The sequence below is a fragment of the Sphaeramia orbicularis genome, chromosome 4, assembly GCF_902148855.1.
Source record: "Sphaeramia orbicularis chromosome 4, fSphaOr1.1, whole genome shotgun sequence".
Classification (NCBI taxonomy): Eukaryota; Metazoa; Chordata; class Actinopteri; order Kurtiformes; family Apogonidae; genus Sphaeramia; species Sphaeramia orbicularis.
In genome coordinates, this window is record NC_043960.1 from 43,261,833 (window position 1) to 43,289,634 (window position 27,802).

Genomic DNA, 27,802 nt, shown 5'->3' on the forward strand with positions numbered 1-27,802 from the left:
GAACCTTCATCTTGTTGGCTGTGATCAGACTGTTGTATGACCCATAAAATGAACGACTGTGTGACTTACACAATACTAAATAATATTTACCTTGGGGGTGATTCGAGTCAGCCCTGTGACACCAGTGTCACTCACAATCATCGACTCTCTGCTCAAACAGACTGAGTTCGTCCTCTTCTCTCCCTCCGCCTGTTTTGGCCTCCGCTTTGCGTCTACCTTGACGTCATCTGATCATGCAGAGAGGGGAATCCCAGAGGGAATCCCACCTGCAGACCCTGTTTATGCTGATTTGCATATTTAAATGTAGGCGTGGAGTGGGAGGGGTCAGGTACTCTAACATATGCGACAATTCCACTCTGATTGGGATGTATAAAGGAAGTGTACTTGGATTCGGGCGTACACAGTTTTATTCATGTGGATTTTTTTGTGGTACGGACTTTTCTAGATTTGGGCGTATGCCAGGTTTCAGTATGATATCCACACAAGTCTTTATACTTGAGGCCCCTGGTGTATCAGGTCACTGTTAACCACTATCATCCTGTCTCATTTTCAGGTACTGGTGAAAGTGGCAAGAGCACTTTCATCAAGCAGATGAGAATAATCCATGGATCAGGCTACACTGATGAGGACAAGAAGGGCTTCACCAAACTGGTTTACCAGAACATCTTCACCTCCATGCAGGCAATGATCCGTGCAACTGAAACCCTCAAGATCCCGTACAAGTATGAACAGAACAAGGTGTGTAACTGTCAAGTGTCTGCTTAAAATATCACCACACAGGATAAAAGGAAAGGAAAAATCAGAATGTAACAAAGCTGCACTGCTTGCTGCCTTTAAGAACTCATATACAGTATGAAATCTGTACTTTTTAGCTCACCAGCCCATAGGTTATGAGCTGTTGTGAAGGCGCTGTGTCTGTTGCTGTCTTCTTTAGCAATTTCTTCAAACATCTTCTCTGACAGAACTACCAGTGGATTTAGTTTAATTAGTTTAATTTTGTAGTTTTCTTGGGACAATGTCTACAAAGTTTGTTTGAGATACTTTGATTTTTGATGAATTTTTAACGATTAAATTTTGCCTTTACTTATAATGGGTCATATTTTGATGGCTTATAAGATGTAAATGGTTAGAGATATCAGTATAGTTACTATTGAGCACTGATAGGAAGTCATATATGGACTTTGATGTAATTAGTTGAGTTTTCCTCCAGTGAAAGTACCACCCACTTCTATTAAGAGATTGATCTACTGCATCAAGACCACAAGACTCTAACAGCGGCAGAACCTGACAACCTCACAAATTCAGCTTGTTATTGATTCTTGATAAAACATGCCAGTATTTTTTTTTGATAGAGCCTTACAGATGTACCATAAAGATAATGTTCCTTTGTTCCCTTAAATGTCATTCATAAGGAGTCACCGATCATCCTACAGATCATTTGATATCTGGCATTCAGCTGTCAAATTAAAACACTTCTGCTAAATGTGTGTATTTTTTTCTTTTTTTCCCAGAATAATGCCCAGCTGGTGCGTGAGGTGGACGTAGAGAAGGTGTCTTCATTCGACCAGCCGTACATCGGGGCATAAAGATGCTGTGGACTGACCCTGGCATCCAGGAGGCCTATGACCGCAGGAGAGAGTACCAGCTCTCTGACTCAACCAATAGTAAGAGCATAGCCTTTATCTGCCCGTTTCTTAGGATGACTAATTATCGACTGCATGTGCAGAAATAGAGAGGATAACATTTTTGTCTCACAGCTGTGGTGATTATATATTTGACCAGAATAAGTGAGCCAGGTCACACATGTGGGAAAGTCCAGGAAAATGCCTGCAGTTTTATAAATGTCTGTAAATTAAGGCTGGGCGGTCTGATGGTTTCATATCATGGATGATCTTAATTTGGCAGATGATCTACTTGTCAGAGGAATGGGATGAATTGGATTAAATAATTTCAGCTCTGTCCAAACCTTATTCCTTCAGCAGTGTAAATGGACTCAGTATTTATGTAATGAAACATATGCCTGATTTTAGCTTTAATGACATGAAGGCACAAAAAAAGCATCTGAAGAAAGAAAAAGGAAAAACAGCTGTTGTAATTTTGCTTAGTCTCAAATGTAACTGAAATTATCTTGATACACTGATATCATCATAGCAGTTCATATAAACCTTGTTTTATGTGCTGATAAGCTAATGGCGAAATAGCTACAGTGTGAGCAGCAGCCCCCATGGCAGTTTGATATAAAAAGATAAAATCTAACAGCATAATACATCACATAATATGTGATAACTGAGCTCACGTTTCATTTGATTTTTATTTTAGTTAGTGATAAGTTGTACTGTAAAGTTAGCAGTTGATTACAAGCAAAGTGCAGTCAATGAAGTTTCTAAAGGCGTATAGACTTAACTGTTGACCTCATTAACGTGATGTTTGTTTTTACTGTAAAGAAATCTGTACCATAGCCAGTATTTTAGTTATGTCACTATTGCTAATTTAGCTAACACTGGCTAAGATGTTTAAAAAAAAAAAGAAGACAAGAAAAAGTGTTTAGGTTATTTGTGCGTTATTATAACAGTTTGGTTAAAGCAAAACATAAAAAAAAAAACAGTGCATACCCTCTATTACTATATTTATTACTGAGTTTGTGTAGCATGTTCCTCTGCCAACAGTGACAGAATTAGGTCTGTTTGATATTTTCAGTTCATTGTGTAACTGTGGATTATGGCAGATCAGCAGTTCAGATCATTAGGAAACACTGCAAGGTTTTACATACAAATGGCTCACGGTACATACAAATGTGGACATACTTCAACAATGAGCAGGTGTGTTTCAGATTCTAGACTGGTGCTGGAGTCAAATGCAGCTGGTCATATTGGTCTTATGACACAATTTGCAGGACTTTTTTGTCCAGTAACAACAACTAACAAAAAGCCACTAAAACACAGCTTAAACTTCAAGCCAGTGTATGATGTTCGTCACCAATTTTTCATCGAATCTGTTAAACCCCAGTGATAGCCTAAGTATCATGAACCCGTTAGTCTTTCCGTGATTGCGCCCCTGAATCACTTCCCTCACAGTGAACAACTTTGAAGTTGACTCCATCACAAGCAGTCCGTTTGTTTATATACCAAACCGATATGTCACTGGGGCCTTTTCGGACGTTTTGCTGCATAGTGTTCCCGTGAAGAAAGTGATTCAGGTGCATAATCATGGATTCGTGATACTTAGGGTAGCACTGGGATTATACAGACTTGATGAAAAATTTGGTGACGAACATCATCTGCTGCAACTGGATATACAATAAACAATACAATACAAATATGCACTAAATGTAGAATCTATTTACTTCTGATTTTGTCCATGTGTTCACATATTCTCTGTGTTTTTATTGTTATATCTGATAAATTTGGATGTTCATCACAACCTGCCAAAATAAAGATAAAGGTGGCTTAAGACGATGACACTGATACCTGCATTGTACAGAAAAGGAGAAAAGTGTGATTCAGAGCTTGGATCCTGATTCTTGGTGTGATCCTTTGGACAGATCTCTCAGTCCTACTGCTATTAATATCCATTCTGCTCGAACCCCTTTCACATTTTGGATCCATAATGTAGAAAGTCAAACATTATATACAATACAAAGCTGAAATGAAACCAAGTGTGCTTTTGACAGTAACTGGTTGTTGGTTTATACTTGTGCATGCGGTCTGGTACTGTTGAGACATGTGCATCTCTGTTATATGTTCCCTCCCCTTCCACAGCTACCTTAGCGATTTAGAACGAATAGCATCAGCGGCGTACGTGCCCACTCAGCAGGACGTGCTGCGGGTTCGAGTGCCGACCACCGGCATCATTGAGTACCCGTTTGACCTGGAAAATATTATCTTCAGGTACTGGAGTCAATGCTCCCAATGATGTCACTGGTTGGCGAGCTGCATGACAGTTGGCCAGCCAGCGGGAAACCGTCGACGCCGCTATCTCCATCCACCCAGCGCTGCAAAGCTGGGCTCAGCACTCTTAACACATCCCTGAGGGCACACTCTCAAAGACGAGCTAAAAGGCATTTCGTAAAAGCAATCCAAGTTAGCCTCCTTAGTCCTAAATGAGTGTTTTGGTGTAAAGTTCCTGTCTCCCTTAAACTTGAAAACCTTCACAGTGGAGCAGAGGAACAAACTTTTGGATTGGTTTGTCTTTGGGAGCCACCATCATGGATGAAGCCAAATTTCTGCAAGAACTTTTGTGGGGGCGGTGGTACAAAACTGTCTCCTAATCCCCTCATAACTCTCGGGAATGTTTTTTCTTTTGTTACATCTGGACTGATCCACTTGCTTTGGAGGGGGTATGCTGCTGTATCTGCTGTTGTGCTTCACTTTCTCTTTCCTCTATCTGTCTTTTGTTGTCCTTTCCTGTCTCTAGCTATCTAAGTGATCTGGATCGTATTGCAGAACCGTCCTATCTACCGACCCAACAGGATGTGCTTAGGGTTCGAATCCCAACCACTGGGATTATAGAATACCCGTTCGACTTGCAAAGCATCATTTTCAGGTAGAAGGAGATCTACACTTCTTTGTCTAACCCCAGTGTTTTCATTCTTCCTTTAATGTCTGTCTCTAATCAGAGTCAGAGTCATCCTGTTTATTTGTCAGTCATATTGTTTTATGTTCCCGTTTGTGTGTATACCCATTGTCTGAATTTCTCCCCAATTTGTTCTGTTACAGTGCATTCATGATGCAGTAGATTCTATCCGAGCAGATTAAATCTGTCAACAACAGTTACCTTCTCTGTGTAGCCAGAGACACAGTGTACATGACAGACAATTTTAGGACCTGCCACCAATGCACAAAGCAGCTTCCTCTGTCTCTCCTGCAGAAAGAGGAGAGAAAGATGAGGAGATAGAGATGGAACCAGGGAACAAGAGCGATTACAGAAGAGTGCAAATCGATAGGAAGCCATCATGTCAGCCCCCTCCTACGCTTGGCAAGGCTAGAAATAACTCAGCTTGCAAAGAGGTTGTGCTGAAGAGGTTCCCAGCAGCCCTGCTGCAGCTAGCAGATCGGCTGTGCTCTGCTGCTGATGGTGAATCACTACATGCTCTCAATGATGGCGGTTTTGTGTTAAGAGACTGGAAATACAAACATGAAGTGGGAATGAATGTGAGATGTCAGGTTTTATGAGAAGAGAAGCTCAATTGTTGAGACGTTGGTATTCTGTTTTTTTGTGATTTTATGTGAATGCGTTATAATATTCTTGTAATTAAATATGAAGGACACTTGAAGAGGATGCCAGCCACAATCCTCTTGTAAAGTAACAAACACACGAGGGGTTGTAAGCGCCTCTGCTTCCAGTCGACAAGGCCACAGCAGCAACAAGGAAGCCATTCATAGACAAACATCTCCATTAGGCTTGCTTCCTTCTCTTTTAATTGGCTTTTGAAGTCCCAGAAAATGTCATTTCGCTTGCCTTATCCAGCATAGGAGAGCTTATCATGCTAAGTAGGTCACTCGTTGTTGCTAGAGGGAAAAAGGAGGTCGTCTGATGTGAAGGAGTTTTATTTTAGGCTGCTTCTTGTGGAGGACTCCATTTATCAATGCCCTCCTCTTTCTGGGAGACTCACTGACTCGCTTCACCTTTGTGATGTGTGATCAGAAGTTTTGACCGATACTGAATATTGAGGCGAAATTGATGCGATACTGAGTTTTAAAGCGACTTCATGGCAGATTCAATCGCCGTTGTTTATGTAGCGGTTCATTCATCTTTCTCGTCTCAGCCGTTATGTTCTTCTTTGAAGTGGAATGGCAGACACAATCGGCACATCAATAGACTTAAGTGATATAATGTGACTTCAGATAAAACATCCATAAATCCATGGATATTACATTTCAGCAGGGTCAATCCAGGTCCCATTCTCAATCACTGAAATTCATATACTGTCCCATTCAATCCTTTCAGGTCCACTTTTCTGCTTCCTCAATCCACCTGTTCTTTCTCCTCTCTGGTTCGTTTATCATTTCACTCGTACCCTCCTCTGTCGCTTCTCTCATCTCCCTCCCAGTCCATGTGTAGCGATCACATCTAAATAGAAATAGTTTGTAAATTCACTTTCCAACACCTGCATGTACTCTTCTTGCATCTGCCTGGTGGAGATGGGAGAGAAAGCCTGCATTATCTGTGCACACTTCCTTGTAGTTATTTTAGTTCACTCAAGGGAAGGTTCTGCTCTGTCCTCTCTGTGATTCACGCTGCAGTTTCTCAGTTCATGTTCCTTCTCTTTGTATCCTTGTTGTGTAAGGGGTGTTTGGCTTGAGCTAAAGTGTTACTGGAAATACATAAAACTGAATTGGCATTTGCACTGATCAATTCTTCTGCCTCAAACTCGAGGTTTGTTGCTAACTGAGATCTCTTCTCTTATGTGTGATTGTTTCTGCACCGCACCCCTTCATCTTAATCTGTCAATTCAGGATGGTGGATGTTGGGGGTCAGAGGTCAGAGAGGAGGAAGTGGATCCACTGCTTTGAGAACGTCACCTCCATCATGTTCCTAGTGGCCCTCAGCGAGTACGACCAGGTCCTGGTAGAGTCAGACAACGAGGTAAGACGCAAAACCTGCAACCTGACATGACACCTTTTATACTTTTACACTTTTACATGTGAGGGGGCTTCGAAAAGTCCATGGAAAAAACAAAGTTTTGACATGGTGTAAGTCGCACGGCCCTCAGTTTTACATAGATGGACTTAAAGGCTGGTATGAACGTTTTCAGAAGTGTATTGACCCAGATGGAGCATAACGTTAGCCTCATAGCATAATTGCCAACTCATACACCATATGGACAAAAGTATCAGGACACATTGAATTCAGGTGTTTCTTTTCTAACATGGGTCTGGGATACAGAACAGTAAGGACAAATGTCATAATTTAGTTTTGTATTGTCATAAATATCATATATTATTAATATTGATGTTTATATCTCAAATCTGCATGAACAAGACATCTTACAGCTGTAGATATGATGTGTCCCAATATTTTTGTCCATATAGTTTAGAAACATCAATATTTTCTTAAAGTTTAATGGTAGATTTTTGTCTGTGTAGGTTCTCATTTGCCCAGGTCATGGTTCTTCTTGGTAGTTCTTCTCGGTTCAACTGGACTGGTTTAGCTCTTTTTTGAAAACGTTTCATCTCTCATCCAAGAGACTTCTTCAGTTCTGAAGAGCCGAAGTTCAGAGGAACTGAAGAAGCCTCTTGGATAAAAGATGCAATGTTTTCAAAAAAGAGCTAAACCAGTTTAGTGGAACCGAGAAGAACTACCAAGAAACCATTGTAGATTTTTCTTCCTCTGTGAGATGTGAAGAAAACAGATGGTTTGTTGTAGAAAATTATTTTTTACAGTCAGAGCATGAAATATATTTTAGAAATTTAGAGGCAGAACATTTAAAATCATAGTCATGGTTAAAAAAACAAAATCAATGTTGAAGAATTAAGTAAAAACCATCTCTGAGGCATTTTTGAAGCAAAGATAACAATTTAAACCAAACTAACCAATGCAATGATATTTATTAGAGCCGACCGATATGGGATTTTTGGGGCCGATACCGTTATTGGGGGCTAAAAAACCCCAATATCCAATATATTGGCTGATAACCGATATATTGGTCAATATATGAAATAAGAACACTGATCTACACAGGATATATAATCTTATATGAGATAATTGTGGACAGGTTGATAAACAGTTGCATAAATCTTTGTTTATCTCACAAAGATAATTTACACAACTTTCAAATGCAAACTATGCAATCACAAAAATAATTACAACAAAAAATATTACTTACCACAAAATGATGTTTTCCCTCACAAATTTTGATGCGTCTGCCTCACGGCTCTACAACTTCCCATGTCGACTAAGGACTAAACTGAGCATGTGCAGAGTGAATTAGGTGAGTCCTAAGTTGTTCCTGATTGGAGCAATTGCAAGAGTTACAACTGACCAGCGTTACAACTGTCCCCAGTCTCCCCTACACTATTAATACCCAGGCCTGCTGGCAGAATGAAACTGTGAGGTAGACAGGAAGTGCACAGACATGGGTGTGTGTGGGGGGGGTGTTTTTTGGAGAGAGGTCGGGGGGGTGGGGTGGGGGGGCGGTGTTAGCGGTCCACCCTCGTCAGAGTGCACAAGCTGGGGAGGTGGGGAGTGTAGCTCCGTGATTGTGTGTGTGTGGGGGTGATGGCGTTATTGTCCGAGCAGGAAAGAAGGTGAAACTAACTCGCTTTACTGTTCCTCTAACTCTCCGGCCAGCACACACACACACACACACAGGAGCAGCAAGCGACAGAATCTCCGCACAGCAAAAAAATTGATACATCGGCTATATATTGGCCGATGTTGATTAATCTGTGATATGCTTTAATTGGCTGGCTGATTAATCAGTCAGGCTCTAATATTTATCCCAATATAAAACTATATTAAGACATTTGTCATCATTGTTTTGTAGCCCAGACCCCTGTTAGAAAAGAAACACCTGAATTCAACAGGTCCCAATACTTTTGTCTGTATAGTGTATGACTTAGATAATTATGCTATGACACTAATGATATGGTGAAAAATAAACATCATTTATTAAACCGTTTTTTCTCGCTGTATTTTTTCCACAAACTTTTTGAAGCCCCCTCTTACTGACATAATTTTATTTTATTTTGTTTTTACAGTTCATGAAGCATCAGATGAAACAGAAATCATGATTTAGATAGAAACAACACATGTATAAACACACAGGAAATAATATGAAATGCCTCAAGGAAGGCACAATCTGATAGTTTCCTCCAGATATTTAGTTTGTCCATGTTGTTGACTCTGTCTCCTCTGACTGTTGAGATAGAATTAGTGGTAACAAAGTTAATTGCATCAGCCGTTGCCTGCCTTCTGCTCCCCGACTGACAACCAAGCCTTTCTCTGGCCTGGTGATATAACAACAGTGTTTCATAAACCATCTTCCAGTTTGATTTACTGTGTCTTTGCCATGTTTTAGCTTCAACAGTTTCTCCTCCGGTTTCACCAACAGTTCAGTTACAGCTGCACCTTATTGACTCTATGCACAGCCCCACTTATTCCTGAACTTCAGGTGGGTTCGTTATTTCCTGTCTTTCATCATTGGACACACTGAATAATCCAGGTGTGTCTGCTACTTCTTGTTGTGACTACTGATTAATTAGACGCACCTGGATTAATCAGGGTGTCCAATAATGAAAGACAGGAAATAAATGACCCACGTGAAGTTCAGGAAGTAGTGGGGCTGTGCATAGAGCCCATTCTATAAACCAGAGGTGTCCAACCTGCTTTAGTTCAGGGACCACAGGGGGGTGGGGGCACGGACTGCACCGCCCTGTACCCCCATAGTATTATAAGTAGGACATAAACCGACGCACGCGTGCAGTTAATGTAATGAAATGCACGCCCGTGCGCCCTGTTACATACCGCCTCACCAACAGATCAATTCCAGAGGAAACACTGGTACAATAACTTAGAAATAATGACAACTCCAATTTTTTTCTCTTTGTTTTAGTGCAAAAAAGTTAAATTACATAATAAAATGTTTACATTTACAAACTATCCTCAAACAAAAAAATTGAATAACCTGAACTTCCATTAACAACCTGAGATTTGAGAAAAAGTGGAATTTTTAACAATATTATCAGTCATTCAAATTTTATTTATTTATTGCGCCAAATCATAACAAAAGTTATCTCATGACACTTTACATATAGAGCTGGTCGAAACCAAAATCTCCCAAGCCAATTTACAGAAACCCAACAGAATCAGAATTATGCTTCAGCTTATTATTTACATATGTATTTTATAACTTAGACATCACAGTAGATCAACATAGGTACAAAACATTTAGTAACAGGCATCTGGAACTGAAATGATCAATACAACTTTGCAAATTTATCTCACGGGCCAGATTGAACTCTGTGATGGGCTGGTTTTGGACTGTGGGCCTCATGTTTCCCCTCCCTCATTCTGGGGCTCTGTGAAACACTGCTTCATTTCCTCAGATATCACAACGCATATCAAACCACAGCTATATTCATGATCCACAAGTGGAATGACGTAGAACTTAGGGAAGGGACGTCATCTTCCCTTCCATAGCCCGTTTTATTCCATCTTGTCTTACCCCCAACTTTACTATTATGGTGTGATTATTTTTTTGAATGGATTTTTTACAGAGTGGGACATTGTGCACATTCAGACTGCTGGCAGGTTATCAGGGCAGTTCATATGCATGAAAACTTTCTATGGACATATTGTGAATCTCTGTTTTAACAAGAATAACAAGAAGAACACTTTCGAGCACAGGTGTCAAACATACGGTTCATGGGCCAAAACTGGTCCACCAAAGGGTCCAGTCCTGGGGTCCCTGGGATGAATTTGTGAAATGCAAAAATTACACTGAAGATATTAACAGTCAAGGGTGACAAAACCATTTTAGTTCAGGTTTCACATACAGTGAAATATGATCTGAAGTGGGTCAGACTAGTAACATACTGTCACAAAACCTATAAATAACAAGGGCAAATATTTCTCTTTGTTTTGTGTGTAAAATGACAAAATTACATGAAAATGTTCACATTTACAAACTATTCTTTTACCAAAAATGTGAACAACGTGAAATGTCTGAAGAAAAATAAGTGCAATTTTACCAATATTCTGCCTGTTACTAAATGTCTTGTGTATTTTTAGATTCACTGTGATCTATACATTCTAATTTACATGTGTTAATGATAAACTGAGGCATAATATTAATAAAACTGCACTTATGTTTCTTAAGACATTTCAGGTTTGTTGTTCAGATTTTTAAGGAAATTTTGCAGATGTAAACATTTTCATTATGTAATTTTACTTTTTCACCGTTATTATTTTACTGGTCTGACCACTTGAGAACATTTTGGGTTGAATGTGGCCCCTGAACCTGCTTTAGAGGTACTGTAGACATGATATTGAGGGGAAAATATGTGTCACTGAAGGGAAAATGAGTCCACAAGTGGTACAGATTAAAATGAGAATGTTTTCATTTACACTATATATATATGCATATAAAACAGGTCCTTTTTCCTTGTGCTTTGTTTGTGTCAGGTTATAACTGAATAAATATGGCTAATCCATGAAGGAAGTGCATAGTGAGCAATGAATGACCAGTTCTAAATATGTTATTAAATCATATATTGATTTTTCTTCTTTTTCCCACTCTACTCAGGGTCTTTATTCTCCTCAACTACTTGTTTTTCAAGACAAATGTGCAGATAATCCACAATGGCCTTCATATGGTTTTGCACATATTTCATCTCCAGTGAATTAACACGTTGGCTATTATGCTTTATAACCGTTGCCATGGTGAAGAGTTGTCTCTTAGTCCCATTGATGATGACTTTTTGCATTCACTGGACCAGTGCTAAACTCAGACGCTATTGTATGTGTTACATACTACTGGCATACTAATTCTGGCCCAAAGTACTGTGACAAACTTGAAACTTGTTGGCCAAATAACATTTTTATACTAAATTTGTCAGTATACTGCTTAAAGTATCTGCATTATACACAGCACCCAACAAAACAGTGACATCATCTTCTTGTTTTGTCTACTAGCGGGTCACAGTGAGCACAGCTGGGCATTGGCACCACTGGTCTGCTGGAGTTTGGGTCAGAGTTCCCTGTCTACATGCGTTAAATATGGATAGAGCTGAGGAAACGTTGGTAAAACCATGGTGCACATGTTTGAAGCACATGGAGACGAGTGATTAACGCTACGTTCAGACAGCAGGTCTTAATGCACAATTTGGATTTTTTGGTGAAACCGTTTTTTTGAGCGCTCATTCATATTACACATTGAATGCGACTTCTACCAGTTTTGAGTATGAACTGAATGCGACCCTGAAGTGACCTGCATGCGCAAAAGAGGTTCTGGTGTAATACGTGACCACGCAGGCATGTGTTTATGGAAGTAAATATGGAGGCATCTCATCTTAGCGTGTTGTTGTTTTTCCCACCGCTCCTCCTCCTGGGATGCAGAATTGTGGTGTTTGTTGCATTTAAGTGACGTAAAGGTCGAATAAATGCGACCTGGCTGTTCAGGCTGAAGTCGCATTGCAAAATATCAGATACTCATCAGATTTAGGACCACATATGAAAGTGGCCTGAGTCGGATTTGAAAAAATCGGATTTGTACTGTTCTAACGGTCTTTAACAGATCGGATGCAGGTCACATATGGGCAAAAAAATCAGATTTGGGCCACATTACCTGCAGACTGAACGTAACCTAATACACACTGGAATGTCCCAATAAGCAAGCTAGCACCCCCGTCAACACCACTAACTAATATTAACAATGTAATGGTTTTTAGTCAAAAATTTTATCAAAAGAAATAGCTGTTTTTTCAATGTAAAAGTTATGCAAATGTCTACCAACAGCTGGTTATTGTGTCCATGATGATTAGCCTGGTGGTCATGTGACTGTCATCCACTGCATTATCATTTATATCAATCACACAGCAACAGAAAACAGCATATACTGTAGTATACACATACATCAGGGGTGTCAGTCATTTTAGTTCAGGTTCCACATACAGCCCAGTATGATCTCAAATGGGCTGAACCAGCGAAATAAGTACATCATAACAACTCCGAACTTTTTCTAGTTTCAGAGTGAAAAAAGTAAAATTACATTATGAAAATATTTGCATCTACATACTATCCTTTTAAAAATGTGATCAACATGAACAGCAATTTCTTAAGAAAAACAAGTGCAACCTTTAACAGTATTATGCCTCAGTTTATCATTTACACATTTACATTAGAACTTATAGATCACAGTGGATCTACAAATACACAGAACATTTAAGAACAGGCTGAATATTGTTAAAATTACACTTCCTTCTCTTAAGACATTTCAGGTTGTTCTTTTTTCTAGTTTGTGACTGTAAACATTTTCATGTAATTTTACTTTTTTACACTAAAACAAAGGGAAAAATTTGAAGTTGTCACTATTTATATGTTATTATGATAGTGTTTTACTGGTCCAGCCCACTGGAGATCAAACTGGTCTGAATGTGGAACCTGAACCAAAATAATTTAGATACCATTGATCATTAATATGTTTAATTTTTGCGTTTCACAAATTCATTTCACGGGCCAGTTTTGGCCCACGGGCCATATGTTTGACACCTGTGCTTTAGAGTAAAGCGACATTAGAGCACAAAAACATAGTGGAGTGTAACTGGCCTGCATTTTCTAAAAGGTGAGAAAATTGTTTTTTTAGATTGTCAATCATGATACCACCTAAAAAGTCACCATATGATCTAGGGTTCGTCGCTATAAAATTCATTCACTTTCTAGAGGTTTTGCTTTTTAAAAATTGTGAAAAATGCACAAGTCACAAAATCAAGCTTATTATTCTGGAAAGCTTCTTCAAAAAGTTAACATGCAACCTGCTTTTTAAAAATATATTAACTGTGGATGTGTTTCTCCAGTCATATATAGTTTTAGGAAAGAGAGTATTTTGAATGATTTTTATCGTCAGTATAATTTTTGCATTTGACATTTATCCCACAGGCTGGATTGGACCCTTTGGTAGGCTGTCCGCTTGACCCCCGTGGTTTACAGAGTCAACATACTCTGAGCTGATTGGTTGAAACAGGCTGTTGTGAAACTGATCTGTGGGTTTATCAGTTCTGAGTTGAGCGGTAACTTCAGACTGTGTTAAACGTGCTCTCTGAAACGGGCCCCTGCTCTGCAGCTCCATGGACAAATGTTTACCAGGTCATTGTTGATCCACACTCATCACAGTTTAACTGCTCTGAACCTGCTGAGGTGTGCTGCCTGAGTCAACACACAAGTTCAGGAACACGGTGAATTGTTTTCAGGTGGCCGTGTATTTGCTTTTCCTGCTTGTAATGCGTGCATCGCCACAGGCCACACAGGACGGTTTGACTGCTGGTAAAAGGCTTTTTCTGGTTGTTTAACTGCTGCGACGGGGCCGAGCGGAGATTATCCTGTGGCGCTGAAAGGCTCAACACTGAAACTTTGACCCTTCAGACCGGCCCGAGCCTGACGACAGCGTTTCCAAACGTCTTCGATTTCATCAGCTCGGGTCTGGCTCGGGCTCCTGTTATGACTCGCCAAGACTAAACTGTGGGAGTGATGCTGGCACAGAGTTTAGATCAGACAGAGGAAGAAGAGTCCCTTTAAATAGCAGCTCTCTGCTTTAAGTAGTTTACATCAGTAGGTTTCATTTTGCTTCTCTTCCACACAGTTTTGTTTGGAGGAATAAACTGTATAATACGTGCATGTGTCTGGACTGTTCTGACTATTTTAGAATCACAGATATCCTGATATCCACCATAATGCTTTGTACCCAAACAAGCTTTTTGCCTGATAATAAATGTACAAAGACACCGTTCATGTTCAATGGAACTCTACCAAACAATGGGCTCTTTTTAGATTGGGTTAGAGGAACACTATGAGCTCTGACGACTGGTTACTCACAGCTAAACTATGCTAGCAATGTTAGAAATCATAATAATGCTGCAGAAGTAATTATTTAACATTTGATACACAAATTCTTTTTGTTTCCTTTGGCACATGCTTGTCTTTAAAGTAAAACTGAATGTTAGCTTTGTTGGTTTGCTTTTTTCCTTATTATCCCTGGTTTTTCTTGTGCTCCCGATGGACTCGGGACCTCTGGGACCCTCCATCCACAACCATTAACAGTGAAATTCACAAGAAACGACTGAGCTGTACCGTTATTGTTGAAAGTGTTTATCAAATTTTATTCACATAGTTGTTCCTGAAAGGAAGAGTTAAAACATACCCCTGGATATGAAATGTAAACTCACATCAGGGCCCCCACAACCAGGAGGTTTAAAATCAGATTTTCAAGGCTAGAAAAGTCATGAAGGCATGGAATCAAATACCAAAGATGAAAACACCTCAACCCTTTGGTAAAATTACCTGTTAAAGTTAAAGCTCAACATAAGTGAGTCTGCAGCTCAGGCGCTACAGTGTCTGTAATATGTTATGAAACACAGCGGATCGTCTGTCAGAGTCGGAAACATTTCAGTGAAATAAATGTCATTCCAGGACTCTTAGGGTGGATTGGTTGTTCAACTTTATATGTTTTGCCCTGCGATGAACTGGCGACACATCCAGGGTGAACTCCGCCTTTGCCCATAGGTAGCTGGGATAGGCTCCAGGACCCCCGTGGCCCACTGGAGGATAGAGCAGTTCAGAAGATGACTGAGTGACTTTCAGGGTGGTGGAGTTCATTAACCCTTCATAGAGCACTCGGAGAAATACTCTGAAATTCCAATTTTCATCTTTAGTGTGCTATTGGAGGATATAATAAGACTTAATTACTTAAGTTTTTTGTTATGTAGAAAATCAAGGTCGATGAAGTTACCGTATTTGTTTTTTTACCCATAAGTGGCAAAAAAAATACTAGAAGTAAATACAAAAAATACAAGAAAATACATGTAAGGTGAAAGGAACATGTATTTTCAAACATTAGAACATCACTTTTAAAACATTAGACCAACATAAGTGCTGATCCAGACCCCTGTCCACATCCACATTATCCCTTTGAACATCATTCCTTACATTAGTACCGTTACTTCATGGTACCGAACAAAGCAGGTGCACTCACTGTTCATGCAGAGGTGGACCTTACAGACCCTGGAGACCACATTGGACCTGAGATTGTTGACTCACTGTCCTCGCTGGAACTGTTGCTGTCATTGTCTTGCATTGCATGCGGAATTGACCAAAATAGTCATTTGCCTGATAAAGGATCAGTTGGAACATGGGGGTTTCTCTATTCTGATGCAAAAATCATCTTTAAGTCCACATGTTAAGATTGATATTGATAAAATAAGATAAGACTTTATTGATCCCATCATGAGGAAATTTCACAGTTAACAGCAGCAACATACAACAAGCAAGTAACTATTATGTTGTAATATGCATATATATATATATATATATATATATATATATATATATATATATATATATATACACACACAAGGGCCGTTCAATAAGTTCATGGCCTCACCCAGAACAGAACAACACAGACTGATAATTTATATTTTATTTTTCAACATAATCTCCATTTACAGCAATGCACTTGGTCCATCGATGTTCAAGCATCACTATCCCATCACGAAAGAATGTGTAACATCCTGTATTATAACAACCAGTATTTCTGGGTGAGGCCATGAACTTATTGAACAGCCCTCGTGTATATACACATATATATACATATATATATATATATATATATATATATATATATATATATATATTATATATATATATATATATATATATATATTCCATATTACAACATAATAGTTATTTAGGCAGACGGCCATCCTCCAGGAGTCTGGTGTGCTCCAGGTTTCTGCTGTTAAAGGGAAGTTTTTCCTCGCCACTGTCACCAGTCACAAGTGTTTGCTCCTGGAGGATTCTGTTGGGTTTCTGTAAATTTGCTTAGAGTCTGGTTTCAACCAACTTTATATGTAAAGTGTCATAAGATAACTTTTATTATGATTTGGTGCTATGTAAATAAATATGATTTGATTTGATGTATTTATTAGTTAGTATTACTACTACTGTTATTTATTGTTTTTACAACTACTTGCCAATGTGCAACTGCCGTTTTTTTTCACTACTGTTTTTATTTTAATAGTTTTTATAGTTATTGTATTGTTATTTTTATAATATTTCTCATACTGTACTTTCCATGTTGTGCTACTATTGGAACTTCAGTTTCCAGAGGGTTCTGCCCAACGAATCAATAAAGTTCTATCTAATTTAATCTAAAATAAACATATACATACACCCTGGAAGGCAACACAAAATTAATCAACAGTGACATAAAGAATTAAATAAAGTGAACAACAACAGGAATCAAACAAAACATAAACAAACGAACAGACAAACACAATCCATCTGGTCATACTCAGACACCTTCTACAATTTTATACCATGTATAAACAATCTCTTTTTCATTTTCTAGTTTTTCTTGAGTGTTTGAAGTGAATATGAAAATAATTGAAAGTTCTGTTCTTTTACTTAAAAGTTTTGAAAGTTAATGGAAATTATATTGTTGAATCTTAAAATATGACAAGTATTTAAATGTGTGTAAAAATGTGAGAAGTATAGCATTAACTGTATCTGTACATGAGGCTGTTCATGGAGACAATATGAAGAATGAAATGTCTGTGTTCTAATGCGTTGTAAATTTGTGTCTCACCTTTGCCTTGTTTCTTTTCATCATGTGTCAGAATCGTATGGAGGAGAGTAAAGCTCTGTTCAGGACCATCATCACATATCCCTGGTTTCAGAATTCCTCCGTCATCCTCTTCCTCAATAAGAAGGACCTGCTGGAGGAGAAGATCATGTATTCTCACCTTGTGGACTACTTTCCAGAGTTTGACGGTGAGTTGATTGTTTTTGGGGTTTTTTCTTTCCCCTTCCTTTATGGTAGAGGTGGTCAACTGATTTTCTTTCAGGACCACATTTGATCTCAAGTGGACCAGAGCAGTAAAATAATAGCATAATGACAAAACCTGAAATTTCTCAAGAAAAATAAGTGCAATTTTGATAATATTATGCCTCAACTTATCATTTCTACATGTGCATTACAGATTGGATCTACAAAGGCACAAAATTTAGTAAGAGGCAGAATATTGTTAAATTTGTCCTTAATTTTGTTTTTTTTAGACATTTCAGGTTCATATTGGTTCAGGTTATTCACATTTTGTTGTTATAGGATAGTTTGTTAATGTAAATATTTTCATAATTTATTGTTATTTTTGTGCACTAAAACAAAGAGAAAAATGTGGAGTTATTGTCATTATTTATAGGCATAATGTAATTTTTTTTTTTTCACAAGAACATTTGGAGTCATTATTTGTAGGTTATTATGCTGTTATTTTACCTGAGATCATGTTGGTTGTATGTGGCTCCTGAACTCGAACAGGTTCAATAACTTTGACTGTTAACATCTTCAGTGTAATTTTTGCACTTTGAAAATTCATCCCATGGGCCGGATTGGAACTTTTAGTGGGCCAGTTTTGGCCCATGGGCCGCATGCTTGACAGACCTGCTTTATGGTTTGTTAGCTATCGTGAAGATGTAGTAAGAGATTGTCATGGCTAAATGCCCTTTTCACCCCATCTAGTCACATGTATCCATAAACAGAGACCAGAAAACAGAGCACAATTAATTGGTTTTTAGGCAGAGAAATAGAGATTAAGAAAAAGTGAATAATGAACATTAGACAGAAAATAGTTTTACCCTGCCCCCGAAGGGAAGGCAAGGGATATTGTTTTTGGTTCGGTTAGTTAGGTTCTTTGTTTAACACTCTAGCAGCAAAACTATTTGTTGAATTCATACCACATTGGGTTTATAGATTGCCAGTAACCCAGAATAGATATGGTTACATTTTGGGAAAAGTAGGTCAAAGTTGAAATATTTTTGGAATTTTAAAAATGTTTTTTCTTCTTCCTTTTACTTACATTGAGCAGAATTTCAAATGTCTAAAAAAACATCAATTTTGTTTCAATTTACTTCAAACTTGGCACATATTTAGAGCTAATTGATATGCTGACATCAGCACACACATAGACATGATGACATCAGCTGGATCGATGCCAAAATAAGCTACATTACGTTCGAGGGGCGGGGTTTGTATGCCCGGCACCATTTGTTTACATCAGGAAGGAATGATGATCGTCTAGTTCACAGGTGTCAAACATATGGCCTGTGGGTCAAAACCAGCCCACCACAGGGTCCAGTCTGGCCCTTGGGATGAGTTTGTGAAGTGCAAAAATTACACTGACGATATTAACGATCGAGGGTGTGGAAATCATTTCAGTTCCGGTTCCACATTCAGACCAATATGATCTAAAGTGGGTCCGACCAGTAAAATACTAGGGGGACTGGCTAAGCGCTAATGGATGGACAGCCTTACTACATTTTTGTTTGCCCTTTCCTAACTATTTATGGTAGAAAGATGAATGACACCTCATTTTGCAGGGAATAATGAGCACTTTTAGATGTGTGATTGAAAAAAATTTGTAACTTAATTTTGTGACTTAAAAATAGTAAAAACCTCTCATTAATGGATGGACAGAAAATTAACATCTGTTTTTGACAATTTTATAAAGCCTGCCTGAAAGTGCAGTTCCAATTTTCATAAAACTGTAAAATCTTTACTGTTGGTCCTCTAGGGTGCCTGTTTTGCAAAACAGTGAGGAGTTTGTATTTTTTCATATATAAGGGTATAAAATAGCAAAAGTTTTGCTGAGTGTTTCGGTAACAGATGGACAAGAAGAATAATTACAAGTTTCAGTTGTGTATCCTGTATATTTATTAGTATATACATCACATATGTAATATCTACAAAGTCAAATACCTTAATAAACTAATTTAATACATTTGACATATATTTATCTCAGTTTATTAGATATTTGTAACCATTGTAAAAAGAGTAACAAAAAGTTTTTAAACTGACCTTCCAAATTATCATAAGTGTAATACAGGTCCAATAGAAGAGGATCAAAGTTATGCATTGAATTACACTGACTGACAAAGAATGCAAACATACATTCATGCTGAATATATTGCCATCTAAGTATTTTTGAAACAATTTTCTTAAAAATAAAAGTTGTGCTGGACACGAGAAGTAATGTATTTTCAAAATATATAAGTCTTCAAAAGGCGATTTTAGATTTTTTTTTGAGTAGGTCTGTGGAACAGCTGTACAGCTGTACATCTTAAAAAAACTTTTATAAATATGACTCTTAATAGATATACGAACTTTAAGTCTAAGTTTGTATGCAACATTTAATATCTATTTCAGCATTCATATTGTTTTCATTGTCGTGTGAATATGTTTTGTTTGTTAAAGTTGAGGTTGTGCTGTAAGATCATGTATAAAGGGTAGGCAAAATAAGCAGAAAGCTTCAGCCTACTCCTTTTCAGTCTGACTGTATAAATAAATGATTTAATTAGTGTAAATAAAAATATTTAATTAATGAAGTATGTATTATAAATTTTCACTTCATGGAGTGATTGTTGGATCTATGGATTGGATAAATCTGTGGATTGTGTTTGTTCTTCAGACTGAAAAAAAAAAAATGAAAAAATAAAAATCTAGATGTTAAAGTTCCCTCAGCCTCATGATAACCTACAAACTAGAAAAGCGCTCAGAGAGGGCAGACCTCCGCCAAGGCAGATCAGTCATCGTGTCCACCCCCCCCCCCATCACCACCAAAATTTAATCATTTGTTCCTTGTGCCAGTATAAACATTTCCTGAAAATTTCATCAAAATCTGTCCATAACTTTTTGAGTTGTCTTGCTAACAGACAAACCCCGATGAAAACATAACCGGAGGTAATAATGACAATTATATATACATATATATATATATATATATATATATATATATATATAGATATAGATAGATATATAGATATATAGATAGATAGATAGATAGATAGATAGATTTTTTTGTATGTGTGTGTAAACAAGTAAAATTACATGGAAATATATGCATATACAAACTATCCTTTCACAAATATGTGTATAAATATGTGAATAATTTGAACAATATGAACCTGAAATGTCTAAAGGGAAGTATGTGTAATTTTATTAATATTCTGTCTGTTACTAAATGTTCTGTGTATTTGTTGATCCACTGTGATCTGTTAGTTCTAATGCACATGAGTAAATGATGAACTGAGGCAGAATTAGGGATGTAACGATATGAAAATTTCATATCACGGTTATTGTGACCAAAATTATCATGGTTGTCATTATTATCGCGGTATTATAGAAATTGTGCTCAAAATGTTCAAAAAGTACTTAACTACACACACTGAAATAATTTAAACAAGTTGTATTTAAAAAAAAATAAATAAATAAGTGGCACAATCTACTTTCTGTTGGCAGAAACATTCAAATATTAACACTTAGTGGTCTGAGATTTTTCCTTTATATACTATAAAGAAATGTTTACTATACCCATGTTTGGTATCTTTTTTTCATCTCATCTGCATATTATTTTTTTCACTTTAACCTACTATATCACATTAAAGCCAGAAAACAAAAAAGTATAAAATCCAATTTGAAAAATGTATATAATTTATTGCATAAATAACACAAACATGCCTAATGAACCTTTTCAAAGACTTTAAAAGTGAATGTTGGTGCCAAATATTAGGCATATAAAATCAAAATTGTAATAAATTAAAACTATACTCGAATATTTGACATAAAAGCATAGCTTTACATAGGGTTTTTTTCCCCCTAAAAGTGCAGTAATCAAACACGGTTATCATGATAATTAGAATTTAAACAGTAATACTAACCATCTGCAATTTTACCGCGGTTTATCGTCATACCGGTAATCGTTACATCCCTAGGCAGAATATTGTTAAACTTCACTTAGTTTTCTTAAGAAATTGTCAGGTTGTTCATGTTATCCATGTTGTTAGATATAAACATTTTCATGAGGTAAGTCTTTCAGGTTGTAATGTAATTTTTAATTTATTTCACTGTAAAACAGAAAATGTTTGAATTTTTTTTTTTGACTGATTTCATCACATTGGTCTGTATGTGGCCCCTGAACTAAAAAGAGGTCGACAGTCCTGTTGTAGCTCCTCCTAATGCACATACAAGTGATCTTTTTTTCCTTCACTGTTCAGTTCATCTCAGATGTGCATTATGGCAGAAGAATCAGTTAAAAAAAAAAAAAAAAAGCAAACTTCTTCACTAATGTATGATGCTTTTTTGTCCAAGTGGATGTTTAGGAGATTTCTCTTCAGGATCTTAGGCTGAAACAGTTTAGGAACATCTGGGTTAAATGGTTTCTGTGGTGAAATGGTCAAACTGGAATATTCCTGATGATATAGATATTGTTCTCTATTAACTATTGTGTACTATTTATTAGCTCTTTTGTATTGATATAAGAACCCTGAGCTTACAGTGGATTTTTCATAGTATAGTGCCACCTTATGGCTGCTTTTATGAACTGCATTAAAAGGCATAAAGTTTCCTAGTTAGTATCTAAGACTCTACTTTAGGTCATTTTATACTTTTAAAAGACAATTTCATGCCTTTTCCTACCAAAACTAGACATTTTCACTTGTTATTTGATCCTGTACTTGAAATCAATCAACCAAATTTATTTATACTGTGCCAAATCATAACAAAACATCTCATGACACTTTACATTTAGAGCTGGTTGAAACCAGACTATTAAACCAATTTACAGACACCCAACAGAATATGAAATATGACAATGTGAATTAAAGGTCCAGTGTGTAAGATTAGGTGGATCTATTTGAGGATCTAATTGATTATAGTATTGTTAATTATGGTCTGGTGATGTATAATCACAGAATAATAAGAATCATTGTGTTTTCATTAACATGCAATGAGGAGTTTATATCTGCAAAGGGAGCAGGTTATGATTCATGTTTCTACAGTAACTCAGGACTATCCTCCTCTTCTATTTTACTTACTGACACCTACTGCACCATATGGACAAAAGTATTGGGACACGTTGAATTCAGGTGTTTCTTTTCTAACAGGTGTCTGGGATGAAAAACAATAATGACAAATGTCATAGTTTTATATTGGGATAAATATCATTGCATTGGTTAGTTTGGTTTAAATTGTTGTCTATGCTTCCAAAATGCATCAGAGATGGGTTTTACTTCATCTCTCTCTATATTGATTTTGGGTTTTGTTTTGTTTTTTATCCATGACCATGATTTTTTTTTTAATTTACTTTTTATTGTTGTTTTTGAGAAAAACATAACACAAATACAAACAATATTAGAACAAACAGCAAGGAGGAGTCCAACATTCAAGTAGCATTTAGTCCACACGTTCATCAATGTGCTCATATACCCATATTAATAATTGTCTTCTTTACGGTATAGATAGGCCCCCCGTAGGGGCACATTGTAACTATACAAAAACAGGCCTTACATTTAAAATATAAGTGAGCCATTTTAACCAATTTTCAGCGAAGATATCAATTTTGCATCTCAGTTTAAATGTGATTCTCTCCAGAACGTGTATACTGTAAACTACATCAGTCCAGTCATTTATAATGGGTATGTCTCTCTTCAGCCATTTTCTGGTCAGGGCCTTCTTATTTGGTACCATGACTTTGATTTTAAAAGTTGTACCTCCTAAATTTCTGAAATATTTTTCCTGCTCTAACTGTAAATAGTCATTTTCACTTTAAGGAAGTATTGACTTTATATGTCGAATCAGCATGAAAAGTACATCTTACAGCTATTGCTAGCGGAAGTCACCGTGGTTACGCCCACTGAGTGGCAGAAAGAGGGAGATGAATAGCAGCGTTGGCTCCAGTACTGTCTAAACTCAAGAACAATATTCAATAAAAAAATGGGGAAGAGCTGTTGTGCGATTGATTGTATGAACAGGTTGGAAAAGCAGTCGGAGCTATTGTTTTACAGACACTGAAAGACAAAGAAAAGAGAAGGAGATGGATCCACAAATCCAGGAAACCAAACCTAGATTTGTGGATCCTGTTTGGTGTCAGCTAACATTAATTTATGCTGTATTTTTGGGTCAAATCAGACCTTAAATGATGTATTGTTTTGGCTTACGTTACTTCTTAGTAAAGCTCTTGGTTTCATGATCAGATCTTTCATGGTTTTTGTCTTCATTTTGTGATTATGAACCTTGTGCTCCTACATGATTTGTGAACTAACTTAAACTGCGGCTAACCTTGTTTCTCAAATACGGGAGTACTCGAGCATAAAGCTACGATGGCGTATTAGAAGAAAATAAGAAAATAAAAACACTTGTGACTACGGGTATAAAGTAATAAAATATGGGTATAAAACCCGTAATTTTATGATAATAAAGTCGAATAGAAAAAGAATCACAATGTTATGAGGATGAAGTCGTAGTTATAAAAAAAACTCATAATTTAACAAAAATGTAATTCGTTTTTGAGATTAAAGTCATCTTATTCCAACAATAAAGCCATAATATTACAAGAATAATGTCGTAATTTAAAAACAGGTGGGGAAAATATCATAATTTACAAGAATAAAGTCGTACCCTGCTCGTCCACAGTAGTTGAATCTCTCCCAGACAGCAAAGAGATACTGGGACGGATCTGGAACAGAATCGCTGACCGACTCAGCCCGAAACCACTTGGCAGATCCCTCCTGGTGTCCAAATGCACATCGGGCCAAAACAGATACTGCTCCGCGAAATGGATCTTCTGCAGAAACGGTCCCAGCTCTGGCCCAGCTCTGTATAAAGGTGGTTGATCTGACCTGGACGTAAATCTCCTCAGTCCCAGTAGATCATGCATATATTCACTGGGGTCCAGTCCACGGTCTACTGTAAATGCACTTTGGATCAGCTGGTTCTGGGCCCTAGTTTTGGACCCTGGTTGTCAGTAATGATGAAACCATGTATATTTGTCTCAGGTATAAGTAGCGATGATCTCCTACACCCTGGATGTCAGGATACGCGATTTCAGGTCAAATGTCATATTTGTGGACCCTTGTGCTTTGGTAGCCGTACGGATCCATGTCGACTCCAGTTGTCCTTAATTTAATTTAATTTTTCACATTTTCCCCGGTCTGGCGGTGTTTACTGCTATACTCCGTCATGTTGAGCAGGTTGGTTTTTGCCACTCTGTCTGACTTAGAGGGGCGTGGCCCGGGGGGGAAGTGACATATGTTGTGCATACCTCTATAGCCATGATGTGTCCCAGTATTTTTGTCCATATAGTTTAAAACATCAATATTTCTTAAAGTTTAATGGGGGACTTTTCTTCCTAAGTGAGATGTGAAGAAAGTAGATGGTTAGTTATGGTAAAAAAGTATTATTTACAGTCAGAGCATGAAAAATATTTTAGAAATTTCGAGGTAGAACACTTAAAATCATTGTCAAGGATAACAAAAAAAAACAGTGTTGAGAGAAATTAAGTAAAAACTATTGGTAACACTTTACTTGAAGGTCTAGTTATAATGCATTAAGCGCACATTCATAAGACATTATAATGCATTTATAATGCATTATAGAAGTCATTACAACAGTTTATGATCATGTACAACAACTTATACCAAGATTAATAAAGTATTATAAGTGTAGGCATAATGTATTATAAATTCAGCTTTCATAATGTTTTATACCTCCATACCAAAGTGACAAGTGTTGTAGGAAGAATCTCAAGTCCTGGGTTACGTAACACATTATCAATTGTGTATTATAACACAAGTATGGTGACGTATGAGCAGTATCTGCTGGCTCTAAGTAAAGTGTAACTCAAAAAATTATACATCAAAGTGTTCTGAATAACTCTTTATTTTGCAAAAACAAAACATTAAAAGAACAGAGACAGTAAATAAAAGTGTTACATGTTGCTTTATACATAAATAAAAAATAATGTGGCAGCTCTAAATCTTTGTTAATTCAAACACATACTTTTTCTTTTTTTTTTAAATAAATATGAATTCCCTAAAATAGATGGGTATAGGGACCAGTGACAAAACCTAACAAAAGTTCCCTACCTAAAAAAAAAAATAAATTCCTTCACACTGCTTTTGTATGGAGGTATAAAACCTTATGAACGCTGAATTTATAATACATTATGCCTACACTTATTCCTTATTAACCTTGGTATAAGTTGTTTTACATGATCATAAACTGTTGTAATGACTTTTATAATGCATTATAAATGCATTATAATGTCTTATGAATGTGCGCTTAATGCATTATAAACTAGACCTTCAAGTAAAGTGCTACCAACTATTTAATTTTGGAAGCAAAGATAACAATTTAAACCAAACGTCCGAGGCAGGGATATCCCAATATCAAACTGTATTATGACATTTTATCTTTATTGTTTTGTATCCCAGACCCCTGTTAGAAAAGAAACACCTGAATTCAACGTGTCCACATACATTTGTCCATATAGTATATGTTGTGGGGCCAGACTTAATATCCCCTTAACTTAAAAAAAAAAAAACATTCACAAACAAATACTGGATGTATTAATGATCATTTTTAGGAGAGGATGGGAGATTATCCTGTTGGTTGAAATATATACTTATTGGATATCACTGCAACCTACATGCTTTAACACCAAATATGAGGCTCGTGGACCAAAACCAGCCCACAGGATGAATTTACAGAGTTCAAAAATTACACTGAAGATATTAACAGTCAAGGATGTTGAACTCATTTTAGTTCAGGAGCCACATACAGACAAATATGATCTCAAGTAAAATAATAGCATCATACCTATAAATAATGACTCCAAATTGTCTTTTTGGTTTTAATATGGAAAAAAAAACTTTAAAAAACTACATTATGCCTATAATAATGACAACTACAAATTCCAATCCCATTAAATTCTGAAAATATTTACATTAAAAAAACGATCCTTTAAAAACAGAATGTGAATAACCTGACTACTTACTGCATCAGTTAGAGTTCAATAACCTGTTCCAGCTGAAACATTATGAACCACTGCAGTACTTACCCATGGAAGGATCTGAACTATTACTTGGTTAAATCCAGGCAGTTACTTTTATTTGTCCAGGCTGTTTGTTAAACTCTAACTGCAGTAAGTGTCCTCTCATGTCTTTAACGTCAAAAAGATTGGACAATGCCAGTATTGATCAGGATCATCAGGCTTGTGACAGAATGGTTCAGGGAGAATGAGACATCATTTCCACAAATGGATTAGCCTCCATAAAGTCCAGACTCTAATTTGAGGTGTGATGAAGATTTAATGCAGCGGTCCGATTCTCCATCATCAATAATCAAAAATTAATGCAACTATGGATGGCAAAAATATGATGAACCTTATTGTGACACTAAATACGTGTTATGTGGCAAAAAAAGATGACAGTGAATGTCTCCTGAAATAAAAACTAAAGGTGGTGCAGTCAAATATTGCATGTGTGACTTTTTTTGGGGCGGAAAAAATTATTAGACCATCAAAAGTCATCAAATACAATGGTTATGCAATCAAGTACTAACTCCTGTGTGTATCATGTGACTAAAACAGACAGAAAAGAAAACATGGAATGCCTAAAAGCACTTTTTTTGTCAGTGCAGTGCCATAGATATTGATGTAAGAACTGTAGTGATTTTGGTTATTATCAAGAAAATCCTGAAAAATGTCTCAATATCAGCTCTGAAATTAAATTCTTATGAGCTATTTTGTTTTTATCATTATATTTATCCAAACAAATGTACCTTTACTTGTACCAGGCATTAAAATGACAAAAAAAACTGAAGAAAACAAGGGTGGTCTAATAGTTTTTTCTGCAACTGTATAACACATTCTATACATTGTGTAATAATCCATTATAAACGGTGTGTCCTGGTCTTAGGTCCCCAGAGGGACGCCCAAGCCGGCCGGGAGTTCATCCTGAAGATGTTGTGGACTTGAACCCAGACAGTGACAAGATCATCTACTCCCATTTCACGTGCGCCACCGACACGGAGAACATCCGCTTCGTCTTCGCCGCCGTCAAAGACACCATCCTGCAGCTCAACCTCAAAGAATACAACCTGGTTTGAAAGGAGACGGAAAAAACGACAGGGAGAGGGAAAAGAGAGGGCAAGCAAGAGGCCTGCAGCCACCCCTCCACCACCACCACCACCACCACCACACAATACACCGTCACTCCAAAACACACTCGTCTGCATGAAACCCACCGCTGCTCAAACAGATAA

The 27,802-nt window shown here is 37.1% G+C and overlaps 1 pseudogene; it reads left to right on the top strand.

Annotated features, from left to right (window-relative positions):
- The first annotated feature begins 558 nt into the window (after positions 1-558).
- Positions 559-27,771, top strand: LOC115417559 (guanine nucleotide-binding protein G(q) subunit alpha-like; annotated as a pseudogene).
- The last annotated feature ends 31 nt before the right edge of the window (positions 27,772-27,802 follow it).